The 8,880-nt window shown below is 37.6% G+C and overlaps 2 long non-coding RNA genes across 2 annotated transcripts; both read right to left on the reverse strand.

The window, feature by feature from the left end:
- Positions 1-2,468: 2,468 nt before the first annotated feature.
- LOC141042163 (uncharacterized) lies at positions 2,469-2,991 on the reverse strand. Its single transcript, XR_012203985.1, has 2 exons — positions 2,798-2,991; positions 2,469-2,707 (listed from the first exon to the last, which is right to left on the reverse strand). It is a non-coding gene; the product is annotated as an uncharacterized lncRNA (long non-coding RNA).
- A 610-nt stretch (positions 2,992-3,601) lies between these two features.
- LOC120973948 (uncharacterized) lies at positions 3,602-7,283 on the reverse strand. The gene is made up of 2 exons (XR_005769632.3): positions 6,408-7,283; positions 3,602-6,307 (listed from the first exon to the last, which is right to left on the reverse strand). It is a non-coding gene; the product is annotated as an uncharacterized lncRNA (long non-coding RNA).
- Between the last annotated feature and the right edge of the window lie 1,597 nt (positions 7,284-8,880).

Raw genomic sequence — 8,880 nt, forward strand, 5'->3', positions numbered from 1 at the left:
TAGACTCATCTTGCTTTGATATGTGTGATGTTACTCATACTAGTAGTAACTAGCTATGTTACCACATGCCTCTCTTTCTTCATTTATTGTTTGCCACATCATCTATTTTATCTAGATATGTGTGGTGTTACTACCTATGTTACTCCCATTGTGGGTAGTCTAAGACTATACCCACGGTGGGAGTAACATAGGTAGTAACATCACACATATCCACTTTCCTCCATTTCTTCATTTATTGCTTGCCACATCATCTATTTTATCTAGATATGTGTGAGGTTATTACCTATGTTACTCCCACTGTGGGTAGTCTGGCTATAAGGAATAGAATAATATATATGTGCTTATTAGTTCGAGGAAAGAGAAGAGAAGCGGGCTCTTGGTTAGTAGAGCCAGCTGCAACCGGAGACCCAAGACACTTTGTGAGGATGTAAGGTGGGCCAACTATGGATAAACTAGTACATATATAAAACTTATTATTGTACATACTCGCTAAGAGGTTGGTTGTATATGACATGTCAACTTCTTATAGCCGACCCTTGGCTGTATTATTAACCATGCTCTTAGTGAGTTAGCTAGTATATCATAGAAGACTAGCTAGTATCAGACTAGCCACATTGGGAGTAACTTCAGCAGTAACACCGACTCCAACTCAGCAAACTTGCTTATGTGGCAATAAGTTAATGAGGAGAGAGATAGTTTCAGTAACTTAGATAGTTAATAGTCGCCAACCCGTGCATTCGCACGGGCTAGTATAAAATATAGAAGATCTTCATAAATATGACTTTGAAGTATGGAGGTATATTCTAGAGTCTTTAGGGCACATTTCCTTCAATGGATACTTGATTGGACGGTATATATTTGCTTTGTAACTATTTTCTGTTTTCTTATCTCTCTAGTGTCTTTCTAATTCTTCTGTTGTCTTCTAGTTGTTTTTGTAATCATTAGTCACCAATGGTAATCACTTCTTCTACGCCAATTGAGTTGTTTGACTATTTGGGATTGCCCCATATCACATATCACATCGGAATGTGTAGTTATTTTGATATACTCCCTTCGTTTCTAAATATAAGTCTTTTTAGGATTCCACTACGCAACAATGAAAATTCCTTTAATTTGTTTATACTTCAATTGAGTATTGTTTACTTTGTTATTGTCCTTTCTCTTAACTAAGCAACAATGGAAATTCCTTTATTTGTGTTTCCGAAGTACGTGTATATACACAATGTGAAGATTATATCTAACAGATGTTACATAAAAATAATTATATTAATACGTCAAGGAGCTAATGAATTGTTCACATATATAAATTCTTTTTTTTTGGGTAACATATATAAATTCATGAATCATCCACCCATGCAAGATAAACACATTTTGTATTCAAGCAGGCAAATTAATAGACCATAGTCTTGATTTATCGTACTTCTACCTTGCACTGGGTTGGCCGCTGGATGGTGGGTCATCAACATTCCTTCCTTTCTTCCTTCCAAATAAAACTAAGCTCAAGGATAATACGGAAAAACTAACGCCCACACGTGTGGGTGTTTGCAGGTCGCCCACACGCCTCCATCACCACTCATTTTGCCACGTATGAATAGGTGACATCAGCAGAAATCTTTTTGGTTTTCGGCTTAAAAATGTTTTATCTTCTAAATAAAAAAGCAAACTAAAAATCCGTTTTCACCATTAAATCCGTCTCGACGAGATCTTCAAAACTAGACCCCATGTTGATATGTTTCGCCGAATTTTTTTTGCCCAGAAGTTGCCATGATGTTTTCACTATACTTGTCATAGTGCTTAAACTAAAGTTGCCATGTGGCAATTTTAGTTTGTAGATCATGGCAATTTTTGTTTTTTGATGATGGCAATTCCAGTATTTTGACCATGAAAATATTTTTTTATTGAACCATGGCAATTTTAAGTGCATGTATCATGGCAATTTTAGTTTATGATGCATGGCAAGTCTAGTTTCTTGATTCTCTGTTTTATAATATGTTAAAATTTAGTTTTAAATGTAAAAGAAAATAGTTGAAACATATCATGGCAACTTGAGTGTAAATATCATGGCAATTCATGTGCAATAGACATGGCAACTTTTAACTAATTTTTTTTGCCAAATATATCGATATGAGATCTAGTTTTGAAGATCTCGTCGCGAGGGATTTAATGGTAAAAACGGATCTTCAATCAGATTTTTCATTTAAGAGATAAAATATTTTAAAAACTGAAAATCCAAAAAGATTCTCGCATGCATGCATGCGATGACGTGGCAATCTATTTGCATTAGAGTCGTGTGGTGCGTCTCCTTTCCTGCCACACGTGTGGCAGTTATCAACGTCCGGATAATACAGTAGCATGTAGGCCATAGCTGCAGGAATTAATGTAGTTACTGAAGGAGTTCAATCTGGTAAGAACATACAGCGGCATGGGCGCGCCATGAACAGGAAGCTAGTGCCATGATGAGTGATATACTTGAGGACTTTTGTGCATTAGCACATAATAATTATACACGTTGGAACTGGTTGCCACTTAGATTGAGATACAGTATATTTTTTCTTGGCTTCCATCAAGTCACTTTCCATGTGTACTCTGGAACATCACTTAACCTAGTATATGCCAGGAGCATACTCCGCCAACTAAGCATGCGTCGTTGAGAGAAACCACTGTTCTTATAACTGGGCTATAATGTTTATTTTTGTTTCTTCTTTTTCTGTACATGAACCATAAAGAAAATAAGCTCATGAAGGAAAGGCCGACTCATTATTTTCTAGATTATATTGGAGTACGGAATTTTTAATACCATGTTTCTGTGTCAATCCATGTCTTATGTTTTCAGTCGGTCGTAGCCAGCATGTAAACCCTAGTCCATAGCGCCTCTTTCTCTGTTCTGCGATGGCATCCAAGTGGTTTCCTAAGTAGCATTATCAACGGGTAAGAATAGTCCACAACACACATAAGATTTTGTGATGCAACTGTACTTAGCAAGCATCTCCATGGGCGTACAAAATAGACTAAAGGTCTTCAAAATCGTTTGAGAATCTGGCTATATGCGGAAAAATTGGAGTTTTCACACTAAAAACAAAAAGTAGTTGTAGCTTCACTACTGAAAACAAAATAGAGACTGGGCAGAAGTACCCATGCATCTTTCTATTTGTAAGACTGAACTCAGCAACCTCTTTGTCAGTTATTACAACATCACCGATTAATAAGTTCAACAAATTCCAATAGCTTTCTTACCCTGTTTGTACAGAAGTACCATCTCATGATAAGTGTGTCACTGTTCTGATTTATGCCATTGTTTAACCTCCTCAATTCTCATGCAGAAAGAATGTGTATGAAAGAGGCGAAGATAAATCATGTATGATAATTCTAGCCAAAACATAATTCAAAAAGATACAATGAGATTAGGCGAGGTTTAACAATCTGAAATAGTTGTGGATAGGCCAATGAGCCTCTGTAGTTTATAAGTAACAGTGGTTGGTCAGAGAAATTCTCGAAGTAATGTACACAACCAGGCTATCATTTTAGCTGTGACCAAATAGTGTACACAGCCAGGCTATCATTTTAGCTGTGACCATCCAGAAGTACTATGAAAGACATGTGGTTTACTTCTAACTCAGTCTGAAATATTCAAGCAACATAAACACGTGAGGAGTTTGGATCATATTACAAACAGTGGAAAGCAAGAAATATGAATCTAGTATTTAGGACAAACAAAAAATACAATAATAAAGAAAATACAAATTACTTGGTAGTTCATAACCCTGGGAACCTCCCCTTGACGATCCCTCCGACCATCGGATGCCTTCGGCGTATCCTTCAAGCCCACGCCACGTCTTTTGAAACACTGATCCAACTATAGTTTGTCGCGCCGAGGAAACCATGGACTTGAGTGTGGTTTAAAGATAGAGGAGTCTTATCGAGATTGCTTACATGAGAGAAGATAAGATGCATATTGTGTTAAGAAAAGAGATGGGGAACTTTATTTTTTACCAGCATAGAGAAACCATGGATTTCAACTTCGACTTACAGAAAATAATAATGTAATTTGGTTGCAACAGAAAGATAAATTCCAAAAGCAAGAAAACTATCAAGAGGTAAATCAATTCCTTACCTGTGGAAGTTAGGACTTGTGAGAAACTATCAATGACAAAAGAAACATAAGCGACCATATTGAAATTGGTAGTACCTAAACCCATTTAACGATTTGAGATAAAGATGTGTAAGTTTTCTCACAGATTTTTTTGTTCTATGCTAATGAAGATTGCAGATTACTATTCAATGAAGTAGATGTAGAGGCATGCGTGAATATTGCTGCGCATAACGGGACTACATAAATCTACTATTTTTTTAGAACAGATTTATCCTTATGTAGAAGCCCTTGCAAGAAACATGAAAATCACTGTGAGGGCACTCGGAAAGTGTACCTGAAAATTCTTTTAGCATATTTTCTGTAAGTGGAAACTATGCTATCTGAATACTGTAACTCCAAAGGAAGGATCACACATATTATTAAAAAAACAATGATAATATGGATTACATGGCTAAAAACACAGGAAAATTTAATATGAATGTTCTGTATTATAAAGATCATCTATCTAGATCTGTTTCCAAATACAACAAACAAACCATAAACAGAAGCATGTGTAACTCAATAATCCATACATGAAGCTATTTTCTTGCACAACCAACAATACTTAAATCTTACAAATCTACCAATAAAATATTATACACTTCATAAGATATGATTCTTATTCCTGGACAAAAGAAATGTTTGTTATACATGCAGATAATCTGAAAGTTAGCACATATTGGAAGAAAAACGTACAATCTCGAAATCCTTTACATAGGAAAACGTCTATAAAGCTTCTATAAACATCAAAAAGATTTGGCTGACAGTGGTTGATTTCTATATGTACACAACTCTGCTAGTTGGCAGCAAATGCCACACAGATTATCGCAGCTGGTTGGTTCTCCTTCACTCCCTATAATTCATAGTCTGGTAAGCGTTGTGTCGTGAAAAATGTACAAAACCAAAAAAATGTCTTGATGAGACATTACGAATAAAGCAAAAATATTGGTGGCTCTCCGATGAATTCATCAAGATGGAGAAGAGAGGAGGGATTTCATGATATGTGGCCCGGCATGCCCAGCCACTACATCACAATCTTGTAAAAACCTTCTAGTCGTACATGATATTGTGAATAGTGGATACTTAATGATCGTATATAATTATATGATAATCTAGCATATATGATAGTCATATATACATATGCAATGAAAACTTCTTGATTCCAAAGTCAATTTTATATCTTGAGTTTCAAACACTTTCTAGGTTGTTATTGGATGTAAATCAATTATCTACGACTTATGTCTAAGCCTGAAATGATCCTATAAAAATCTTCTGCACATATTTCTCTCATCAACTGATGATGCGGACGATATCATTCCTGACATTTTTAAACAGTTCTAGCACTGTTGGAAACACATTCTTTCAAGGCACGATGAGCAATGCTAAGAGAATACAATCAACCTAGTAATCTAAGGTCTACACAATTTACATGAAGAAAGGCATCTTAATATATAGGTTTCTTACATTTGACATAGTAATCGCGAATTTATCATAGAAAACAAAATGAATCAAAAGGCTAATTCTGTGAAATTATATTTTAAAAATAACATAGAAGGAAACAACTAATTAAATTGTTTTCAATCATTTATATACGTAATATCATTACCTTACAACAAATTCTACTAAATCTGAAGTATTCCATTGCAATGTTTACAATAGTTCTCGAATCTGCAGTAAATTGTACTAATTCACACTATCTTTAATTATTTCAGTTCTTTGCATGTGGATGATATGTATGTTCTGCTATCTTTCCAATACGTGATGAAAGCATAGTTCCAAAAGGATGCTTAGTTAGATTACCCAACAACTCGACTAATTTAGCTCAATTGAGCTCTGTGAAGAACACCTTGTAGTTACCCTTAGCAGATGTATAATATAATTGTCTAGCGAAGAAGGCGACGCGGCTGCCGGAGACATGGAGCTCGCAGTTGTCGCCGCATCCACCACCTACCTGCTTCCACCGTGCGTGTGCCTCTTGCTGTCCGCCCGCAGGAACCCTACAACACAACTTAATTAGGTTTGGCGATGTATCAGACACTTGCAGTTCTTTGAGAGCTCAAGTTTGTTTGTAGGAACTTTTCTCAAACACCAAAATCGCTCAGCGCCTCAGCCTCATGTAAACATCAAAGTGTGAGCTTCTTGTCCAGTATTTGACTCTTTCATGGAAAAACACTTGCTCTACATGACACACAACAGATACGCCGATTTATGTAATTTTGATGATGAATTTAATGTAGAACTGTTGAATAGAGCAGGGAATTTAAGAATATGGGGTTACCTGCCTGCGTGAAGGGAGTGTTGTTCGTCCACTTCGCAGCCTCGCCGATGGTGACGACCGCTCGACCTGTTTCAAACTTTCTCCATCTTCCAACTGACCAACACTCAATTCTTATGAAAAATCATGGTGCTTGGTGAAACTGAGGGGATTTAAATATTGAGGAGCAAAGCATCCGGGGAGGCTGGGATTGGATCTTGTGTTTGTTTAAGATGATGATTGTGCACTGATTTGAATTTTGGAACTGAAGAGATTCAATCCTTGGAAGAAGGGGATCAAGGAGAGGACAAATTAGATTGTGATCTATATTTTTTGAGAACTGCATCCTCGAGGGATACTACTTTGGACATGGAGACAGAAGCGAGGAGTTGCTCCGCCTGAGCTCCTCCTCCCCTTGTGGCCTCTCTCCTCTGCAGCTGTCTAGGGCGCCGCCGCTTCCTGTGCGCCTCGCCGACTGCCCATCTGCTCGCCGCACCTCGGCTCTACGCCGTCCATGGCATCGCCGCCTCCTGTGTACGGTGTACCTCGTCGGCTGCCCATCTACTCGCCCACCTCATCCATCGCGCCATGGAGATTCTCCACATCCAGTAGAGCGTCCTTTAGTCGCCGCCTCTCGAGCTTCCTCGGCTGCAGCACGACGTCTCCCCGACCACTGCCTCGGCATCGCAGCACCACCAGCCCCGATCCAACCACCTCCCCTGCTCCACCTCACCAATGCTCTTGCGATGTAAACTTTTCTAAATCAAAGGAACACATGGAGATTGGATAGCAGCATGGATGGAAAGTTGAGATCTAGCCCGGTAATCTCTAGGGCAAGGAGAAGCGGCAGAGAAATTGTGAGGTGGAGGAGGAAGATGGGCTAATTTCTGATTTTACTATGGGAATTGGCCGGAACTGGTCGAGGATTGCACGGATTAATCGCCGCCGTTATAATTTGATCACATCAGATAAACGGCTTTCTAATCACATTAGATAAACGGCTCTTAATTTCTAATTAACGTGGGAATTATTAGGGAGTCTGTAATTAGTATAGGTATAGAGTTATAGATAGATAGATAGATAGATATAGATAGATAGATATAGATAGATAGATTATAGCATCACATGTCCCAATGCAATATGAGTCTGTAACCTAAGAAATGAAGTTTTGCATGACACTACACTTATGTTACTACCCACTATGAAGGTAGTAACATATATAGTCTAGGGATATGTGTATGTTACCAGTGTACTACTCTCCATTGTGGCTAGCTAGTCTCATACTCCCTCCTTTCCGATTTAGCTAGGCTGGTTGTAATGGTATTATCATAAGCGGTATCATGCATGCCAACTAGACTTTCTGGATGATGTGGCACACAAGAGAGGATGTGGTATCATATCATGATATCGTGTCATATTAAATGTTGTACTACTACTTTGTGTGATTAGTAAGGCAACCTAAGATGTTAACTTATGATACTATGCATTACGAAAGTAGCTAGTATCCTAACTACACTATCATATATATATATATATATATATATAAAATTGGTCAACTTTCTCTTAATACTTGCATGCAATGATTTAATGCACCCTGAAATCTGGACATCTGATGGGGAACAACCAAATTGAGCCTTATAAAATGAAAAAACTAAAATTTTGAGATAAGCCTATAAACCGGAAAGGAGGGAGTATATATGCATGATACTAGTATATGATCGGCAATACCTCCGTAATGCGCGCATGCATAGTATCATGAGTTAGTATCTTAGGTTCCTTATTAATTACCATGCATGACACAAAGTAGTACAACATTTAATATGATACGGTATCATGATATGATACCACACACCCTCTCTTTCATCATTTAACTGTGTGCCACATCATCCAAAAAGTCTAGTTGGCATGCATCATACCGCTTGATACTCCCATATTACGACCAGCCTTATTAGGCTGGCCATAGTGGGGGTATCATAGTCGGTATCATGCAACCGGGAAAAGAAAATATGATGATGTGGCAAAGAAGCAGTAACATAGGTAGATATCGTAACACACACATATATATATAATAAATGCTATACTACTTTGTGTCATGCATGACCATAAATACGGTCATCTATGATATATACTCCCTCCGTAAACTAATATAAGAGCGTTTAGGTCACTATTTAGTAATCTAAACGCTCTTATATTAGTTTACAGAGGGAGCTAGTACTACTCTATGATACTATATATGCACTATGAAGGTACGTACGTAGTATCATACACTAGTATCATATGCATGATACTATATATATAGTACTATATGATACTCTCTATATACGGCTGGCCGTAGTGGTGGTATCATAGCCGACGATGTCATGCACTCGGAAATAGCAAGTATATATGCTGATGTGGCAAAGAATTAAATATACATATAAAGAGGGTTAGAGTAACATATAGTAGGTAGATACCGTATCATGTTAAGTGCAATGCTAATTTGTGTCATGCATGACAA

Source organism: Aegilops tauschii, chromosome 1 (genome assembly GCF_002575655.3).
Source record: "Aegilops tauschii subsp. strangulata cultivar AL8/78 chromosome 1, Aet v6.0, whole genome shotgun sequence".
NCBI lineage: Eukaryota > Viridiplantae > Streptophyta > Magnoliopsida > Poales > Poaceae > Aegilops > Aegilops tauschii.